A 22,211-nucleotide genomic window follows, 5' to 3' on the forward strand; every position below is an offset into this window, starting at 1 on the left:
CCTGTACCACGTGTTCTGTGCAATGTCTCCCCTCCAAATGGAGGCACAGTCTTAAAATTTTGAAATGCAGGATATAGGCCCATCTACTTATCCTTTCTAGATTTGAGAAGAACAAAGCAGAAGGAAGAGAATTTACCTGTATTTTTAAAATCTCTCTTGAATATGGCTTTTATTGCCTTCTGTGTAAGTAGCTACATATAATACAATGCCACCCAATTAAATAGAAGTAATATGTTACGGTTTTAATGCATCGCTTTTAATGTCTTACAGTCAGTGTCTGCAGGGATTTCTCTTTGCCAGAAGACTTCATTACAAATAAAGGCTTCAGTGTACTATGATTTATCTTTATGGCAATGCCCTGCCCCTGTATGTCCTAAAATTGACGTAGTGGCAAGATTTACCTGATTATGTGCATCTTCAGTGTCAGTGATCTGCTCTGGGGCAATTAGTGTTCTGTGTATGTTTTACTTCAGTCGTCAACTCATTGTGCTAAGTTGCTTTCCCAGCTCCAAAAGGGAGGCAAAAGAAGAGATTTGGAAAAGCAATGGCAAAGTTTCTTTCATGATGGAGGGATTCCTCCTTGTTCTCATGTTTTTATTTCCCTTCCCTTCATCCTAATCGGTTTAGAAGGAGAAAAGGATGATAGCTACTGGGGATTTTTTGCTGTTAATAACCTGAGGTCGTGTCTATCACGTAGTATAGAGCCTGATACTAAGTTTTGAAGTGAAAGCAGCGAAAAGCGCAGCTGTGTAGGGCTGCAGCTGGGTGTGTCAGCTGGAAGACAGCACGTGCTGCTGTCACTGTATTGCTCTTGGGGACTGAGGGAACCCCTTGCTGGACTGCGTTGTGTGAATAGCTCTCTCTGAGCCAGCTTTCAGGGTTCTGTGCCTTGCCTCATTGCACAAAGGCAAAATGCCTGGTTTGTAACAATAAAGACCCTTCCAAAGATGTGCTGAAGGAAGTACTAGAAGTCATTGCTTGTTTATTTTTCAGGGGACTCAAGGAGTGTTGCAAGTGTGTGAAGTTCCTTTTTCCTATACCCAGAAATGGACATTTCCATGGCTACTTAGCATGCTAGCACGCTCTCTGTAGTTCCTTTAGATGAGCCGCTTTGATCCACAATTGATGTTACCTATTTTTACAGCTCAACATGAGTCAGTGCAGATTCAGGTAGGGTTCATATCTAACTCCCAATTGATCTAATAATGTTTGTTGCTAATGTAGTCATGCCTCAGTCCTGGTTTTATCTGTTGTGTGTATAGTGAAGACTTGCAGAGCTGTACTTTACCTCAAATTATGAACATTCAGTATATACTATGCTTTTAATTAAAGCCCTGTTCGGCATTGTGAAGTTGCCCAAAAGGAAGTCTCAGAGCTGTACAACTTTGGCACTTTGTGCCATGCATTTTGGCAGAAAAGAGCTTGGTACCCCAGCAAGCACATGGCTGAAGGCATATTCTGCGGACAGCATGACTTCTCCTACAGCATGGTCCCAAGGACTTATTATGTATTAGCTTTGATGCATCCCTTTTCAAACTGCTATTGATAAGACACAGCTAATGCTGAGCCAGCTCAGCCCACCTCCATCTCCTTGCTTCCTACACAGCAGCTTTGACTCACCCTGCCCTGTGCCAGGAAAGATGACTCAGGGGATCTAAAACATGCCACAATCATTTCTTTTTGCCTCCCCTGCATAGCATGCTTGCTCCTAATGTTTATGTTGGATCAACAAGGGCAGCTAAACCATAATTTACAGCCCTGTCCTGATGGTGAGTTAAGTGTGATTATTATTATTTTTAAAAAATATACATATTTTTATTTCTCCCTTGTTCAGATTGGTGCAGCTGCATTTCTAATCCCTGTTTTATCTGCTACTGCTCCAACAAAAACTTTTGTCTTTATTAAAAAAGCCATACTAAAGGGACTATAAACCCTATGAATTTAGAGTATTTAATGAAAAAACCCTAGTTTGTGTTGGAGAACCAATAGCACATAATGACTTCAAGGGCAAGATTTGAGAGGAAGGATCCAGTTGTGACAAAGAGAAAACATCACAGTGACATGACCATAAAACCTGTAAGGAACTTTAAATCTACAGAAGGAATAAATATTTTAATCATTCTGATAATTGAACTCTAATTTGAACTCTTTATTTCAGCTGACTTTTATTTTTAATTGTGGTGAAAAAAATCCATACCCTAAAGTGTTTGATATTTTGATGGCTGTATGAATATAATCTATTGAAAGGAGAAAACCTCCTGGTTCATTGAAAAGGATAACTCACTGGGAATCTGATAACAGGAGTCTCTCTTAATGAAGAATAACTGCACTTTTTGAGATGACGGAGACAACTGCAGATATTTTTTGTCAGAAATCCTGTATAAAGTTGAAGAAGAAATAAAGTCTTCTCCAGGAAAATCTCTGTCTGATATTTCATCTTCAGGAAGATACCCGGGTAGTCTTATGCATCCAAAATACATTGTCAAATGTAGTATTTTCAAATCAACAACTGCAGAAAATCCTGGTCAACTGCAGGCCCTCTTGCTTTGAGTTCTGTTTGATAATGACAGCCAGGCTTTTGTAGTAGACAGTATTTTATACTGCAGTCCTAGCCATGGGTTTCTGTTACAGCAGTTAGAACTACACCTGTGCCAGGCAGGCAGGTGTAGGAGGGGTACCCGTGCAGAGAGCGCACTGTGGCTCTGCACCGCGCGCTCCGCTCTCTTCAGGTGCGGAGTCCTGCAGGGACGTTCGGCTTTCCCGGCCTGTGCTGCTCTTTGGCATGGTAACGGGCAAGGGGAGCCGCTGGCAGGGCTGCCTCTGCCTGCTTCTCACGTGGAGGAGGACTTTGAAGTCTAGGAGGACCTGTGATGGCATCTCCGGTGTGTAAAACTTGAAATAGCTAAAAATGTATTCTTTGGGGACTTGGCTTTTTTCCTTCCTTCTAACCATAGCAATTTACAAGCAGAAAAATACTGCAAAGTTTGAGCATTTTCTCCTGAGAGGCAATTTCACTTTCTTAAAAAAGAGAAAAAAAGAGGTTTTTGCAAATTAGAGCCTGGTCCACTGAAAGTCAGACATGATTTGTCCCTGAAAGATATTGAAGCTTTGCCCCCTTCCCTCACAGTAAAAGAAATGCAAAATTTTCATGGAAATGATTCTGTTTTCTTCTTTGATTTTTTTTTTCCCCATTTTGTTATTTTAGAGCAAAATTTTAATGGCAAGTTTTCCAAAATGCAGACTTGACCAAGCCTTTCCTCCAAATGATGTTTTTGTTTGCTTTTTGTTGAAAACCAGCTCTAGTTTCAGTGTTCCCCTTTCAGGTGAGTGCGCTTGTTTGCAGGGCAGCACACTTGTTTACCTGCATTGCACTGACAGCGGGAATTCTTGCTCTTTCAAATGTATGTGTTATTTTACATATGCAGCTCTAACTTGTGTGAGAGCTCAGTGGACGCTAGCGAACAAAGGTAGTAATAGGAATGAGGACGTGGCTAAAGGATCATCATCATGGTGGCTGTACAGATGATTTAGTTCCACTTGGAAGAGTCAAGACGTCTTTGGCTGGAAACGCTGTATCAAGCCAGACGAGTTTCTAGGAACAGAGCCATGCTCAGATCTTGAAAGCTGTTTAAATAGTTTGTTGCTGGCAGATAGTTGCTGGAACCTGAAAGCCTGTGCAGAATGCGTGGAGAGGCCTCTGCTCCCTGCTGTTAGCAGGCGGGCTGGCCTCGAGGGCAGCGCCTTTCACCTGCGCCGGATCTGCAGGGTCGGCCAGAGAAGGTGAACTCTGGCAGCGAGAGGGATCTCTGGAAGGCCTGGCAGAGTTCATTCGGTTCCTTCTGATTGCCAGATCTGGCTTCCTCTTACGAACTTCTCTTTATTTTTCTATTTGATTGCTGCAAGACAAAAGTTGTGCAGAGCCTGTACACCACATTGCTCTTTGGAGTAGGGTTCAAGTCCAGCTGAGTTTCAACTGGAATAGAAATTCCTGTAGCTGAAAGCAGCAGTAGCGTATATGAAATGGCACTAGTGTCATTGCCGCATTTTCTGTGGAGGGAAAAATGGGTCCCCAGTCTCCCCCGACACCGTTGTTGCCCAACCTAACTACTGATGGGCACCCTAATGAATGATTCAAAATCAACTGGAGTGAAAGAGTCTGACAGGCGCCGGGCGTCAGCACCCAGCCTTGTGGCAGGGCAGTTGGGCAATTTCAGCTGGCTTCTGTTTACCTGAGATGTATCAGAATCCAAACTTTGAATGGATGGAAGGATATTTGGTCTGCATATTTCTTACGCTGGACTTCATGGTACTCTTTCTCTAAAATGACTTTCATGTCAGCGCTCCATCCTGAAGCCTGTGTTGTGTTCAGAGAACTCGCTGTAGAGGTAGATCTGTGCATGCTGTAAAATCCTTTGTGAGTTTACTTTTGTTTTAAAATACCTTCTAGTAACCTGACTTCTAGCTCTAGATGTCTCCCAGCTACAGCTGTGAAAAATACAAGCTCTGAAGAAAATTAAATGTATAACTTCTACAAGTGTCTAGCAAATACTGCAACTTCAGTACTTTGTGTCAGATAAGAGGCATTTACGATTTAGACTGAATTCATTTTTGGTATTAGGATGGAGACTGAAGAGTAATGCAGGGCTGCTACATTTATTTATTTGTGGTTTTTTTGTTGCTGGATTTGTAACAACAGATTTCACTCATTTTGAATGACGAAATAGCTTCTCATAACAGATGAAAATGTAGTGGCCCAACTTAAGATGTTAAGTTGCTAAGAAACTTCTCCAGTCTGCTGGTAGTTGATGACACTGAAGACACTGAATGAGCTCTGATGAATACGATTTAAGTAATTATAAAATGGAGGAAAAGCCTAATTGATCTTTTAAAAATCTTGGTCAGGTACTGAGAGGTGTAAGTAGCATTAAGCGCTTCTGGAATGGAGTACTCAGAAGTCAGAGAGGGCTGGCTGCAGAGGGTTGTTACAGGGAGTACAGTGAACAGGACAATACAGAAACTGCCTACAGATCCTCGACAACCAGCTGTAGGCTTGGAGCGGTGTTGCTGATGTTTCAGGGTTTGGGAGGTTTTGCCTCATTTGCTTGGGCTTTGTGCAGACAAGGGTATATAGGCTTGTGAGGAAACCATTTATTCAATTCTGAAGTCTCATCAATAAGATGCTTTGTGGAGCATTTTCCATTCAGCTGATCATCCACCAGGACTGGTGAACCCCAGGACAGCCCTTCCTGGGAGTGTTTGTAAGTCTGCTAAATGAATATCAAAATTCGGACAAGTAACACTTCTCTTGTCTTGTCAGATTTTTAGACGTTGATTCTAAGTTTTCTGTTATTACATGTGACTATTTGTATATAGCTGTCAAATACGCACAAATAATTTTGCAAAAAGTTTTGGGGCCAGATATAAATGAGGCCTATTGGGTGTTGTGTAATGTTGCAAATCAGTGAATATTCTGGGCCAACCCTGAATATATTATACTTGTTTTCAGTGGTTTAGTGTGTTGTTTTTTCTTCCATTAGAATTGTGAGATGTGTGTATAAACAAATTCTAGATATATGTTGTTTATATGCATGTTATTAGTGCAAGCATTCATGCAGTGTCCATTGTTGGATTTCATTACATCTTAATATAAAACCATTCCAGAAGCATTGTAAAGTTTGATATATACAGAGGAACATAACATTCGTGTCACCTTTTTAGGTTAACTGGAAGTGGAACTTTAGAGTAATTGGAGAATTCATCCTTGCGTAAGATTAGTAAAGTAGGCCCTAGTGCATGTTTCCTGATTGCCTGTGATTTCTTGGCTAGAGGAGTGCAGTCCTTGAGAAGCAAAGGTAACGTAGTCCCAGTTTATGAACTCTTGGTCTTTCCTGATTTGTAACTGCCAGTTCCTTGTGGCTCAGGATATGCTGTGCTGAACTGGTATTCTCTTAGTTTTGTGTGCAATACTTTGACAACCTAATTTTTTCACCCAAAGGACAAGAAGTTTTACTGTTTTATTTATACTTTCTCTAGTAAGTTACTTCTAGTTAGTGAACATACAGATGTTTGAATACGTACACAGTATCTCAAGAAATAATCCAGCTGTGCTGCAGTTCATCCAGCTGCAAGGTATTATATTCAGTGAGGCAGCTGTTTGAAGTCTTCATTTCTCATCGCAACAGACCATACTTCTCTGGTTTTTTTTTTTTGCCTCTACCTGTTAGAAATCTTCTTGATTGCTTTTATTCCATTTTGTGGCTAGCTGTTCTTGAAGCTTGTACTGTAACTGCATGCAGTGTATTTTCTATGACAATTTTTTTGTTACTCCTGTTTTATGTGAAATGCTGTAGCCAGACAGATTCATCAAAGAGGCAACAGGCAGAGTTTTGGGAGGTTTGAAATGTAATGAGTGGGTGGTGTTTGCATTTGTTGATTAGCTACAAGTCAAATAGTGAACACTTCTCTAACGATAGGTAATAATAGAATATAAGTAATAACAGAATTGGCTTTCTTACATTTAATCACAAAAAACCAAAAGGCTTATTACCACCTGTTTTTTTCCTTGTTTGTAGTATGTGTGTAGAAAAAACCCCAGCTGTCTAGGAGTTGGTCTCAGTTCCTTCCTGCAAACCAAAAGTCTAAGTCTATGCCTATCAATTAAAATAAATGTTAAACAACTATGCTGATATAATTCCCTTCTACATGCTGTTCACATGTACATTTCACATGCACTTTTATTCAGGGTTATGATCTTTCATAATTTGAGATTTAGGAAACAAATTTGCAAAAATTTAGTGAAAACTTTGTCCTGTTTGTATTTTATGAGAACTGGTGGCTTCAGCATGAGTAGACACATGAAACATACTGTAATTTGCTTTGCTCAGCCTTTTCTATTATCTGTTGGGCTAATTTTAAGTTGGATCAGTCTTAATCTCTAGCTGTTTCAGGAACAGTTACTTAGCAAATGAGTAACATTAAACTGAACAGTAAGCCAGTAGCAGATTAGTATAAGGTGGGACATCCTGAAGCATATACCTGAAATTATTGACAGGAGCTTAAGCACTACAGACATACAATTTCTCTTGAATTCTGATGGAATATGAGCTCTGATTTCCTTTATACTCATTAGAAATCCTATTCGAGGCAGTGAAATATCCATTTTTCACACATTACTGAAAATTCTGTTTCGTTTTAACTGAAATCTCTTTGAAATGCTGCTCACTTTTGAGACTAGGATTTATTGAAATGCAGTAGAACAAGAAGTTCATTTATACTATGTCCCTTTTTTCCCCTTTATTCCTGATTTGTGAATGGTTCACAAGAGAAGGCAGATGGAAGTTTGCAAAGCTTTAAGACTATGGCTGTGCTAAAGTATCTGAGACATTTCTTTGACTTCATCAATAAATCTGCTTCCTGAACATCTGTTGTGTTGAGCTTGACCTGGAAATTGTAAATATCCTGTGTATTACTGAAATATGTAACTACTTCTATAGAAAGCTTTAATAAAAAATATGCTTAGATGCTTATATGTATGGAAACCTAATGCTTCCACATGGCAACTTCCCTTTTATAGTTATTCTTCCTATATAATTTTATTAATATACATGTTTTGATTTGCATTTGTAAGAAACGTAGCGATATCAGAGCCTGGCTTTTACCTGGGATTCTGTGATTTGTCACAATTCAAATAATAATGCGTATTTTTTTAACTGTACTACTTTAAGCAGGGACCATACTCTGCTGTATGAAGTCAGCCATTTCCCTGTAATAGGTCACATGTACCATGTGTTGTAATGTTTCTAGTTCATTGTGCATACCTCAATTTCCCCACTTTTCTACTTGCTATTTGGAGGGGAAAAAGGGTTAAGAAGGAGAAGAGCAAGAAGATTTGGGTATTTATAGATGGACACCTGGATGACACTCAAGAACTGGAAAAGGTTGTTAGTGCCTTTAGGAAAATGGGAAATGGCATCCATCAAAAGTTATCATTCAGCAGTAAACACAGTACGCTCCAAAGTGGACTCGAATGTAAACCATGTAAACAGAATGTATTTTTAAGAAGACAGGGAAGTGAGAGAAAGGAGATGAGCTGACAAGCCATATCTGTCCTAATCTTACAGAGTTTAGATAAATTTAGCCTAGCTTTGCTGTAGAAGAGACGTTGTCTTCTGTATCCAGGTGACCAATATTTACTGCTTTATTTTAGAGTATCTGACCTGCCTAGTTGCATTGAGAGTTGGGTAAACATCTCAGGAAGAATTATGCCCTCCTTTCAAAGCACACTTCTTAGTTCCTTTGGTGGGAGCAGAACGTTACGAACGGATGTTGTGGCTTTCAGGCTCAGATTTAGAAACAAAATTGTATCCAGATTGTGTGGTAATGAAGATTGTTAGGCTAGAATACAATGTAGAAGGAAGATTTGATTTTTGCAAAGCACGTGTAGAAGTGAGTGGTATAGATCCTTTTAAGCCTACTTTGATAAAATTTGTCTTGACTCCCTCCGCTCGCTGCCAATAGCAAGACCTCCATGGGTTCAGATCAATATTCATGTCTGCAGTATCCACAAATTACCTGATGCTGTGCAGGCATCTCTGAGAAATGCCGTGCAAATGCATTCACTCATGACTTGAACTGAAAACAAACAAACAAACAAATAAAAAACAAAACAAAAACCACAACAATTTTTTTCCACTATACTATTCTCTACTTTTATTTGTTCTTCTGCAAATGAATAAACAAAATCTTTGTTGAATTTCTATAGTAGATTTTTACCTGTTAGTGGCCCTTGGAACAAGATACAGACACCCAATATTCAGAAATTAATTAAAAAAAAAAAAAAAACCAGAACAAAACAACATCACCCTGTAAAAATGAATCAGTGGAATACTTTGATCCACAAAACCCAGCCTACTGGTGTAAAGTACTTAGTAGCTTTATCACAGCTTTCTCAATGTCTGACTTAACTATCAAGCAAAGTCTTTAATAAGCAGGACTACATGAACCAACAGTATATGACCTCTCATAATCTGTAACAGTCCTTTTATATATATATATAGAATAATATAATACATATCTAGAATATCTAAAAATATATATATATATAAAATACATATATATTCCTTATATAGCTTCATTGTGTCCGGTGGCTGTGCAGAGCAGTCTGAAACTTGCTGCCCGTAGACAACGTAAGATTTGGATCCCTTTGATTTGGGGAATAGTCTGGGTTGTGTAAGGGTGGGCTTGGGAATACCTTAGAAGCAGAGTCCTACTGGGAATCAGAGAGTGTGGTTATGGAAGTGATCGTCCAGGAGTGAAAATTAGCAGAGAGCAAGGTTGATTTAAATTAACATACCCTAGGAATTTAACCAGCCTTGGGCAATTTCAGGAGTTGGTCTCCATCTTCTCTGTGTCCTCTACTTTGGATCTTGTGCCAAGCACAACTTTCTCAGAGCCAAAACCTCTGCCATGTATGAATTAGGAAATAAAGATAATGCTGATTCCTCTTTTTCATCAGTTCTAGCAAGGGTTGTGTGGCAACCTTGGCCAGTGGTAGAATTGTAGTCTTTTTGAATCTCCACTTCATTTTGTAGCATCAGATCCTTTGGTATGTTGGGTTTGTCAAGATAAAGGGCAGAACAGGGGGCAAATTAAGTATCTAGACTGTCTTATCAAAAGGGATCTTTTTTCACACTTTTTAGTGCTGTTTGCACTGGCATGGTTACTGTAGACAAGTACCTATGTAGAATAAGTGCTTTGGGATGCTTTAGTCTTCTTTGAGCTGATATTGTCTTTTTTTTTTTCCTCCTGTTGTCCATGGGAAAAGTCCTTCGTTAAGCTTCAGAGCCAAAATGTCACTCCAAAAATTTGCCTTTGCTGTTGGATCAAAATCTTTTGCTTCCTTTGGCTTCTTTATAGCAAAAAACCAATGTAACGAGGGCATCCTATCCTTATTCCTACACCTCTTTTGGGATATGAAAAATGAATCTTAGTCTGAATTCTTCTAAATCTGTTCTTTTTGGTGGTAGATTCTTTTTGTAGCAGACAGAGACAAGCAGGCTCAGATCCTCTGAACAGATGTATTTTACAGCTTCACAAGGAAACTATTTTTTACAAGTTTTATGATTGTAGTCCTAGGAGTCCTTGTCACGCAGATCTGCACAACCGTGTTTTGTAGCATAATGCACTAGAATGGGGGAAAACTTAGGGCTCGCAGTGTTTTGCAGGTGTGCACTTCTTGCACAAACCCCAGTGATCCTGCCATGTCTCTCAGATCCATGAAACAGTCTGGAGAATAAAATAGAGCTGCAAGGTCGAGACTGTGTAATCATTTTAACATGGTATACATTAACTTTGGGGAATATTGAATAAACAGGGCAACAATTAAGCAAAGGATTATCAACATGTGTTCCATCTTTGTTGTTAAATATATGACATTTATTCAACACATTTCTTGTACAATTTTCAATTTTTAACATCAAGTATACATTCTTGATTTTTAAACACTTTCTTCTGTGCAGTGTAGCCTGGTTAACCTAGAAGGCACAACTGAAAAATGCCTGGTAAATATTCTTTTCATGTTTAAGAAGAAATGAACAACTGAAACATAGGGAGAAAATACATAAAGCGAGTTTGGTAAGTAGAAAAGAGGCTCCCTACTAAAAAACACTTATCAAGCTGTCTGAGATTTTAAAAATTACTATCTTTGCCTCAGTTTATATGTAGAAATAGTTTTTGTTGATTCAATTACGCATTTCAAAGGGTTTTAAATAGTTTCATAATATTTTCCGTGTGTTTGATTTCAAAAAAGCTTTCACATTTATCTGCTCTGGTCAACAGTGATTGTCCTAATGTAGTGCTGTGTGTGTAGCAGGCTGCGGAGCTCCCAGTCAGGTTGCTGCTGAAGGTAAAGGAAAGTAATATAAATATGACTTTTTATAGGTCCTAATGGGCCAAGAATTGTTGAGGTTAGTGGGAGTTTTTCCCATTCACTTCAGTGGCTTTTGGATGAGGTCATTTAGAAGAAAATTCACCATGTAACTAAAAAAGTGAACAGAACTGAGGTCTGATCCTGCAAAATTTTGTTGCAGGTTGATAATATCGATTTCTGTGTATTCAGAGAATTGGTACGTACCTAATTCCATGGAGGCTCAGGACCTCACTGGAAATTTTCACAGTTTCTTTGAAAAAAGAGGACTCGGTTCAAAGAGCCCACCTGCGCTCTCTACTCTGTTCAACAGTTCAAGGAGTTTGCTGGGTCTGGGCCCGGTTCTGTTGGGTGAGTGTACAGGCAGGGACTCGGAAAGCAGCGGCACATAAACGTGGGATTCAGAGTTTTCTTTCATTCTGTGAAGAATTACAAGTACACAAAGAAGGGGTTTTAGGACCATGTCAGAAACCAAATTACTTCTGTCTTTGGTCCTCCCCAAAATATCTCTGTCTTTTGTTTTACTGTGTGTGTTCCTGAGCAATTAAAATTGTGACTGCTAAATGAAACGTTTATTCTACTTTTGAACCTTCTAAGTATTAACAGTTCTAAAAAATCAAAATAGTGTATGTATTCCTAATTCAAAAAACCTCCAAACACTGAAGTAACTCCTGGAGAAAAACCTATAAAAGGGGTACTAGTAAATACAGGCTCTTTCCCATCTACTTTGGGAGACTGATTTCTTCCGAGTATTTTTCATTATGTTGAAAGAATTACATATTAAAATACCTTTCATTTATGGTTTTTCATTTTGAGCCTATTCTAGTATCAGCTGATAACATTAACTTCAGAGAGAGTAAAATGTGAATCTAAACATTTATGTTCACAGTTTCCCTTTGTGCACTCAAAAGTTGCTTATGCACACTCTCAGCAGTAGAACTTGCACTTTCTGGAATATTTACATGCAAATATTTGTTTTCTTAATGTAATTTCTATGGCATTGTGCGGATTTTGGAAATTAACACCTATGTATACTGAAAAGGTAGATACGCAAGTTCTGGTTCCAGTATAATTTGTGGATTTCACCTGATTATAAATGTGCTCGCTTTAACTCATCAGTTCTGAAGCTGGGGTTTGGGTCAGTCTGCAAGTGGGGCCAGAAGCTTTGATCATAGTTATCAATAGCAGTGTGGTGCGAGTTCACAAGTCCAGAAGTTGTAGCTAGCTGAAAAGTTTAGGAAGCCTGCTCAAGTACAGAAGGCGTTAGGTTTCAGATCTGTCGAGTCTTCTGCTGCTGTGTTTTAATAGTAGGTGGCTTATTGGTGATTGACGTTTAAGCATGGTGTAGGGCACTTAAAGCATGAGCAATTTTTGCCTGAACTAGAAAATCCGAGCTCCCCCAGGTAAGGCCATAATTGCAGTCTTACCAGTTTAGAGAGATGCCTGGGTTGCTTCTGGAGGGGCTGTCCCAGTGTCTGCCTCTGAGCCACAGTAGTGGGAAAGTTTAAGACATGCTTGTGAGTTACTGCTGCTTAACAAAAGTACATCCCTAGAAACACGCTAACTGGTAATATCCATACTTTTAGCCTGTGGCAAACACAAGGTCAAAGTCATTTGCTTAAGCCTCTCTTACTCTGATAAAACCTCTTTCTGTGGGCTATGAGGGAGAAGACTTTATCTTTTCTTTTGTAGCATAAGATGAAAGCCTGCAAGGTGAGTCCCTGTGGCTGAAGCTGAGTACGGAGGCTCACCAAGCTCAGTCTTAGTCTGGACTCACTCTGCAAGCCTTTAAGAGTGGGGGAGGAATGGGAGGTTGTAAAGATAAACTAGTACAGAGGGTTCATAAGGGTTAAGTATTATAGCCTAATTTTTAATGTGGCATTCCTTTAAAAGCCCTCAGATTGACAATTTCGAACTTCATCTCCCGGTATTTCAAAGGAGCACAGAGTTTACAACTCTCATTGATGTAACTGTTTGCTAGAAAAATGAGGTTACTTATTAATATGAATGTGGGTGCTTGTGCTGCACATTATTATTTAAATATAGGCGTTCCTGTGTTTCTGGAGTATTCTGTTAATGTTTTGAACGGAGGTTTTTGGTAGTGCTGAGTGATATGAAGGGAATTAAGAAGATTTTGCCAATTTAGGCAGCATAAGTAGTTGGACTGGCATTTATATATGCTTGTGATATTCCTTCTCCTTATGATGAATTACTATTTTCAAAGCAAGGAAAATCTTACCCACTGTGAAAGAAAAGCTTATAAAATGGATGGACATCAGAAGAAAGAGATTCCCAGTGGTAGTATATAAAATGAAAAGCAGAACTGGCTTCTATTGTGCTCTGTTTCCATTAGACATTTTGGAAGTTTTATAAGCACGGCGCATAATAAATATCTAAGCCACAGTCTGAGGTCTTTTACAAAGGAGAGACAATTCTTGCTAATAGTTTTCTGGATCAGTCCTCCCTCTTACACCCAGATAGATACAAATCTCTGGCATTTGTCCACAGAGTCAACTTGTGAAGTTGTTAATTTGCTTTCCATATTGCACTGTATAACTCTGAATTTAAATCCAAACGCCACAAATTTAAAATTAAGTTTGAAAGAGCCAGAGAAACTGTGCATTAATTTTGCTCATATATCTGCAAAGAGAGGAGATCTGCTTCTGAATAATTTTGGTCAGAGGCCTAAAAATACTGAGGTGCAACTCACTATGGTTGGTTCTGCTGAAACGGTACAGCGATCCCTCTGGAGAGAGATCACAAAGAGCTAACTGTTTGGATCCATTACACCACTGAGGTGGATATCAAGTATAAAAACAGAAACAGACCTCAAAAAGTTGAGCCTGATCTTTTTTTCAAATATAATATGAGTCTGGTGACATCATCAGATCTGAAAAGTAATATAGACTTTTACTGTATTTTTTTTTTCATTACTCCAATATAAATGTAACCCAGTGTATGTAAAATGCATTATAGCAAATCCGCAAGCAATTTCCTTCATTGTAACAAATACTGTATCTCATTAGAGCAAAACAAGCCCCCAGTTATGTTGCAGAACATCTGCTTAATAATTTCAAGTTCCTCCAACAAGGCTGCCAAAACAGCTAAAAAGTCAACATCTAGTCCATTACTTTGATCAACTGAAGTAATAAAATTATAAATAATGCACCAAATGCAGATCTGGTGAAATACAGAGCAGTGCTATTGGCTCCACGCTCAGATAGCTAGGACTGATGGTGATGTGGCTTAAGGCACTGGAACTGGTATTCTGAGGGGGGATGGGATGCAGAACTAGATTTCTGGCTTGCATAGATTTCCTATCTAACAGCGAGTTAATCTTTCTGTGTCCAGATCCTGACTTGGAAGTTCAGTTTAAAATGCCCTTTTTATATCTCATGGGCTTTCCGTAATGCATATCAGGTGCTTTAACATTACTGACAGGAGCTAAATAATCTGTAAACAAACAACTGGCCAATGTTTACATAAAATTTGGCATGAGTTGTAATGATACTTATTATTTGTCTGCTTTGTGACTACATCAGTTTCTGGTCTGTATGTCTTAGGAAAAGGATCGCTTTTTGTTGTTGCAGTGTTAACATTTTGACTACTTGTTTTCATTCCAAGTGTGAACAAAAACTGAAAATGGGAAAATTCTCCATGAATACAAAACATTTTTTAAGTATCAAATTATTTGGGGTCAGTATTGTCGAAACTTAAAAATATATGTATGATTGTAATATTATTAGCATTTCTTTTTTTTTTTTCTTTTTAATTTCCGTAAAATAAAATGTTTCAGCATTGAAATGAAACAAGGAAGTGGAAATGATTTTGACTTCCCTCTGTCCATTTTCAGCAAAACTAACGTAGTCTGAGGCAAGATTTCAGTTTTCACAAAATTTAATTTTTGGAAACAATGGGAAAAAAGTCAATTAAATGAGTCTGCTGTATTTATAACCAGATTGCGAAGTACGCTGAAAATATAATATATAAGAAATGCCCTTAAGTGCAGGTACTGAAATTATAATTTCCCTTTGAAATTATTGTTGCGCAAGAGCCAAGTGAAGACTTGTTCCTTCTTTCAATAGCAATGTATTAGACCCTACCATTCTGTGACAGTGACCAGTGCCTTCTGTTTGTATGTTTTTGTTGTTGTATGTTTTTGTTGTTGGTTTTTGTGGTAGTATTTTGATTCTAAATTTTTTAGGGTCCGGTCAGTTAGTCGCACCTTGAACTTGCTTTCAAAAAAAATGCAGAATTTTAACCCTGAAGAATCTTAATCATCATCAAAATGCCATAAGAAAACCCTCAAAACACAATCGTAAAAGCTTCTTGAATTCAGATAGGCAAGCAGGAATGTTGGATTGATCAGACAAGGAGGGAGCACTGCAAGGAACTTCATCTGTCAGAGCTCCCCAGTGAGGATATTAAAGGGTCTAACAGACAAGCTCTGTCTGATGTAACAGCGTGGCTGTAATGCATTACTGCCCCAGCTATCTGCCCAGGGCTTTGCTGAAGGTAACTGCTCCCAGAGATGGGCCAGCAGAAGTTAACGTCTGTGCTGGCTGGCTCCTCAAGTGCTGCTGCTGTTAGCCGCCTGCTGTAGTCATTAACACAGCCAGGGAAGTTTACAGCTCTGATTTAATACAGGTGGTTTGAACCTGTCGCATTCAGTGGGGAGCAGTGGCAGCTGAGGAGCTGGGACCCACATCTGCCTCTTGCGGTGTGGCTGTGGGACCAGTGTCTGGGAGCAGAGGGCCGAGTGAACCTGGGTGGGATCCTCGCGACCAGCTGCTGCAGCATTACCCACGGTGTCTGTCTGAGCCCTTGTGCGAGAGGAGTCTTAAAGCCAGCTCTTGCGGATTGGTATCGGTGCTCTTGCTTACAGGGCTAAACAGTTACCTGGTTATCATTGGTGCCACTTGCGCTTTGTGAAACCTTAATGTGAATTCAGTTTCTTCTGCTTTTGCATATGTTGACAATGCATAATTGCTTTAGCTAGTCAAAAATGATAAAATAGTCATTTATAATGAATTAAGAAAAAGCCATGAAGGAACTGTTACACTTTTCTGGATTGTCATTTTCCCTCTTACCTCTCAATATACATCACTGCGTTGAAAGAAATATGCACTCTGAAGTGAGTCCGGTGCATTTTGATATTAGAAGGTTGAAGATAGACTTTAAATGGCCTCGGAGCTGTATAAAAGTAATATAAAATGCTTTTTACGTATGTAATTTGGGAGGTATATTAACAAACTGTGGGCTAGGGCATTCTGCTTTACTTGCAAAGCACAAGATTCCCTGGAAGATATCTGCATTGTTAGCAATGTGAGATAGGAAAAGATTGAAATAGCCCATTTTAAAAAGTTGATTTTTCCTTTTAATTTTAACTGTGCCAGTAAGTCTGAGAAATGTCAAGTCTTCATTATGAAATTTTGTTACGGAAACATTAAACTACTGGGCACAATGCTTTGTGTTAATATAGAAAAGTTAAAATTAGATAAAAATGTGCATGGAGACAAAAGAATACAGAACTTTTCAAGGAACTCTACAACCATCTGTGCATGGTAATTGCAAAGAAGTGTTGCACTAGCTACTTGAAATCCAAGAAACCAGAACAGAAACAAAACCCACTGCGTTTTCATATCACAGTAACTATTATCAAGTGAAGTAATCTGATACAATATGAAGATATGAGTATTGCTTTCCTTTTGGGAAGCCTGAGTGCACCGATAGGAGTGTTTGGTAAAACGCTGCACCAGTATGCCATGCAGGTGTGACCAGTCAGGTCAAGAGGGCTATGGTTCAGTATGGATCTGTTGGAGTTGGCCCTGTTGGTTTGGTCTAGTTAAAACCAGCTCAGGACTGTAACAGTTCCTGGCTGTGTATGTTAAGGGTGTCAGGAGAAAAAAACTTCTTGTTTCACTGTTCTTCCACTGCAAGAATTTAACCAGTGGCATTAATTAGGGTGTCAAGAGTCAAATTACTTTCATTCTGAAAGATACATCATAGTTCATACAGACAAATGCATATCCTAAGGTTTTCAACTGGACAACCTATACTATGCAGATAGAGAGATTAAGTGATCACGCTGGACCTTTGAGGGATATGACAGCCATAAATCTTTGAATCTGAGGTTAAGAAGAAATGCTGGAATAAAAATTGATATTTGGAACATTACCTTTGAATTCATTGTGATTTGTAACTTCTGCTATACACAGAAAGAGAAAAGAAAGAACAATAAGAAAAGGTTTTTTTTCTCCTTATGCTCTTAGCATAGAGGATAGAGGGATTTCTGGGTTTTGAGGGAATCTTTTTCATGAGGTTCTGTGAGTGGATTGTCTTTTGGGCAGAAGCAGCTCAGACCAAGATTAAAAGATGTTTCAATGCCAGAGTGACAGGCAATACATAGACAGTACACTATATTCCTGAACTTCAGTCATTTCCAAGAGATTCTTGCACATGGCCATGTCATTTGAAAAGAAGAGAAGCCTAATTCTGAACTGATTAAATGGACACCACAAGAAGAGAAAACAAGCCACTAGTTTGTTTTCAGCTGTTGGATGCCTTTCAGTTGAGGTTACTTTTTAACTACCATCGTCTTTCAAAGCACTTGTAAAATAATGTGGAGAGTAATTCGGTATGTTGTTTGGCATAGTTTCTCATTTTTCCTCAAAAACAATTTACACTGGCATTGTAGGGTCAGCTCCACCAATTCCCTTGCAGTATTTCCTGGTTTGTTCCCCCAGATTTTCCTCCCTAAAATACTGCATTTGTAACACATGTATTTTCAGATCTTGGAAAACATGCTTTGCTTTGTTAGATGCCCAGAAGGTCTTCCGTCAATGAAATGGCCCTCTGTTTACTTGATGCAGTGCTCTTTTTCAAAACTAGTTTGAGCCAGAAAAGCTTTTGAACTGAATTGTGTCAGAAATTTGAGTTTAGGCTTCCTGCTGAAGTAAACATGTCGCTGTTTATTCTGGGGTATTCTACTCTTTATGTTTAGGTTAATAATACTGTTATGGTTAATGGTATAATGTATTACTCAATCTGGGTAATCTGCATTGATTAATGATATTGCATAGGGAAGAAAAATCAAACTCCACTCCAGCAGACCCTCAGCTGGTTCTACGTTGTTTTAACATGGTGATGCAAGAGTGGTTTCTACCAGCTGAGGGTCTGACCCGTGATCTTTAATTTTACTATAAGGAGATACACAAGGACTACTCTACAGGTTTGGAAAATAGAACCGGATCTGAGAGTGTAAGAGTCCAGAGCAACCCAAGAAAATTCCTTTTGTCATATGTATCGGTCCGGAAACTGTCATGGGTAAGCAAAAATAGCAGCCGTTTTCTTATTCCTTGCTTTTTATACAGCATGATTAGATTTGCCGTCTACAAACAGACTGGCAAATTCAGTTGTGGTGTAAATAGTGGAATTTGATTCAGCAAAGTGGCTGGTTGTACTTTGCCAGCTAGAGACGGTATTGGCTATGACAGTTAAAAGCAGGTCAGAAGAGGAGCATGCTTTTTGCCTGCTTTTCCCTCCTTAGATCAAGCATAGTGTATTTGAGAAAATGATCTGCTTGATGAGCTATGGTAACAGCGTGGTTGTTGCTTGCCACAAAAGCAGTTTTTGCCATGGAGTTTGAAGAGCATGTAAGAGAATGTGATTCCCAGTGCTCGTCCACTAATCAAATCTGAATTTCAGCAGCAAACACATAGAATAAACATTAATTTTATCTCCATGAACATATAGGAAGTTAATAGGCAAAAGAGTCAAAAAAGATGTGCTGATTAGCCTAATTTATCCATCCGCTGTTTCATTATATGTTTATAACTTTATTTTCTGAGTTTAAATGGTCTTAATTCTCCTTGGGAGAATTTTCCATTAATAGTCTCACTGTCAGGTGTTTGGTTTTTTTAATGAGTTCTGGGCTTGGGGGTTTTATTTTGATCTTACTTCTTCTGGAACCCATATCAACTTTACTGAACATTCTTCATCTTTTTTTTATGTACTTACAGTATTTTCAGGTGTTTATGCATTAATTGTCTGACTGTTACTTATACTGTATACGTTTAGCTTAAAAATATTTGGAAGTAAAGTCTGGTTATTTCTTTCATCATTTATGAAAGGAAGATCTGGGTCTAAGACTTCCAAAAAGTTGGCTTTCTCTAGTGACTGTTTATACACTTTCAGTGTTGGTTTTCTAGCACCATGGTTAGAGCTGTTACTGGACAGCAGTATGGATTACTTTTTGCTTGATATATTGAATTTCTTCCCTCCCCTTTGTCACTTACTTATCCTTCTTTTACACTGATAATCCCTTAGTCTTCTCTATTTCAAATACAAAGGCACATCCTGGAGCTAATATGCAATGTGTTGCTCATCCACAGCGGTAAATCGAGCAGGGCCAGCCAGCTTCCTGCATGTTTGTACAGCCCAGCTCTAGGGCATTTCACTATTACCTGGTTTAAAAATTCTGTAGCAAAAGATAACGTTTCTTATCAAATTTTATAAGGGGAACAAAACCTAGCTGTATAAAGTATTAGCAGTTTGTCTTCAGTTTTAAAATATTGTTCCTGTGCTGCATACTGTAAAGCATGGAGAATTCATCAGTAAACATGCTTAGCATCAGCCCTGCGTGGCTGAGACAGAGGAAATGTGATCCTGTGTACTGTACGTCAAAGTATGCCTGCTCTTACTGTATAGCCTAGAGTAAAATTTAAATCTCCAGTTAACATTTAGCATTATGCTTCAGGAAATTTTGGGGATCGGAATGATCTTTTAATATGGGATTGCTTTTGGCCCTTTTTCTAATAGACACTGTTCTGTGAAGTCAGCTCTGGCTCATCCAATAGTAACATTAATTCTGTATTTTTTACCACTACTGCCACAGTCAACAGAAATTACTTAAGTTCTTAAGGACAACACGGTGTTTGTTTCCAAATGAAATAATAGGAATGGTGGGTTAGCATTGAAGACCTGCAAAATTCAATTTGTCATAAATGGAGTGGAAAAATCAGTACCTTTAGCACATCTGGGAGTTTAAAATCCCAAGCTGATAACCTACAATTCAGTTGTGGCAGCTTTCAGTAATCAAAATCATAACGGAAAGTATGGTGGAAGACTTAAAAAGTATTTTTAATTTCAAAATCAGGCTAGCTCTCTGACTTTACAAGTCCTATGAATACTGCCCAATGCATGCAGACAAAACTGTTTCCACAAATAAGCTTTTGCTTTTATTCTTACATGTTGATATTCATTCTGATGAAGTGTATCTCTAATCTATCTGTTTATCTGAGTTTAATTTTCATGGCATAAATGTTTACAAAGAGAGAAAAGTAAACAGTTACCAGTAGTCAGCACTGAAATACGTTTTTTAGTTCACTGAACTGTGCACAAACGAATTTTAAAACTATGTGGCTAAGGCTAACAGCAGTTAGTCTTATCTTATTTATACATTGGTAAATCCACCCCCACCATTTAATTGGGGAATTGTGTGTGTGCAGGCTTGTGTGGTGTTTGTGTATAAAGGAAATGCTGGATGTATGTATAGCTCATATCATATACTCTAAATGTTAATCAGTTTATGATGTATGGAACAATATGTATTAAGATATTTATTGCAGCATTTAAAATATTGAAATATTTCAATAAGTTATTGCAATGTTGCAATAATTTCACTAAATATTTCAATAAATATTTATTGCATAATTGCTTATTGAAATATTTATTGCATTCACATGTAAGTTGGCTTTCTGTTGACCAAAGCACCTGTTCATATTGGGTATTGATCACAGTTACTGCTGGATATTGAATTTGGAAGGCAAAGTGAAGGTAGCATATGTTCCTATACTTGTAATAGTCTAATCTAGCTAGCATGGCCATCAGTTGCAATGAAAATATGATGACCTGAGGATTTGCATATATTGGCAAGTGGCATATGCACCTATGCCACAGACAGCTTAAAATCTGTATACATTTGTCTTCACAGATGTTTGTAATCATATTAGCAAGATTGATATGCTAGTATCATAGACTAGCAAGATTGATATGCTAGTACATGCCAGAGGCTATACCTCCGCTTTCTGTTATAGCCATCCTCTACAGAGCCATGCAGGGCAGGGGCCTGAACTACAAACAGAGATTTGAAAGCAGGTGTTCAGTTTCAAAGAAGAAAAGGCTGTGTTGTTAAAAACAAATCCGAGTTTCAGAAGGTTTTTTCTACAGCCTAGGATATTGGATCTCTTAAGATTCAAGTGGTTTTGAATATACAGGTATGATAGACGTGTCCTGCTATTATCAAAGCGCCACTTTATTAATGTTCTGGTTCTGCTGTTTATTCTTCTGTGTTTCTTTTTCTGTGAATTGCAACGAAGAAAGCTACCAGCTTTCTTCTGAGAAAAAATCCTTATTGTTTCTGAGACTATTGCCTCTTGTCACTTTTTTGAGATAGAGTTTGCATAAGGACAAATAAGTAATATGCTGTTACCTAAAAGACCTTTTTTCTAGTATTATTCATGATAATCTTTTCTTTGAAAGTCTATATCCCAAGAGGCCCCTGCACTTACATCTGACATTGTGAGACTTCAGTAAAAGCACTCATTGTATTACTGTACCTTACTTGCCTTTAGCCACAGTTCATGTGACATACCTTGCATGTTTAATCAGTTTATAACATATGAAAGTATACTGCAGTAATATTACTCATATTAGACATCTCATTCCAGGGCCAGTGCAAACAAGCTGCCACCGAAGGGGCAGGTCAGCAAGATACTTGGGTACATAAGAAGTGGTTAGAAAATAAAAATGTTATTATTCTTTTAACTTCATAGATTGAGACTTCTGTGGCAGTAGAAAATATTTATCATTAATATGCAAAAGTTTTGGGTCTTCAACATTCATCCAATTAATTATCTACATACAATATCTGAGCAAAATTTTCCAGCCATGAGTTCATTTGAATTTCTATTTCATGAGGAATAGAAATCAGGCATACATATCTAACAAGAACATGTGATCTGTAAAATGTAAATGCATATATTTTAAAATAATGTTATTTAAATGTATGTAAAAGTCTGTATAGCACAAAGAATCCGATTCTATTGAAAAGTATGGTTTGGAGATTGATTAATTCTTATTTTTTTAAATTATTCATTCAAACAGTGATGGGAATTTCCTGTTTTCTTCTATCTATTTTAAAAAGTCCAAGAAACATATTGAAAAAGTCTAATGTAGAGCTGTGTTCCTCACCTTAACACACAATACTTTAATTTCTGCATAAAGC

The 22,211-nt window shown here is 38.2% G+C and overlaps 1 protein-coding gene across 1 annotated transcript in view; it reads left to right on the top strand.

Moving 5' to 3' along the window:
* Nucleotides 1-22,211, top strand: part of THSD4 (thrombospondin type 1 domain containing 4) — a 336,017-nt gene that overhangs the window by 82,470 nt on the left and 231,336 nt on the right. The gene's annotated exons all lie outside the window — the stretch shown is intronic.

This window comes from Nipponia nippon, unplaced genomic scaffold, assembly GCF_047370975.1.
Source record: "Nipponia nippon isolate SJK-2023a ecotype South Korea unplaced genomic scaffold, ASM4737097v1 scaffold_9, whole genome shotgun sequence".
Taxonomy (NCBI): Eukaryota; Metazoa; Chordata; class Aves; order Pelecaniformes; family Threskiornithidae; genus Nipponia; species Nipponia nippon.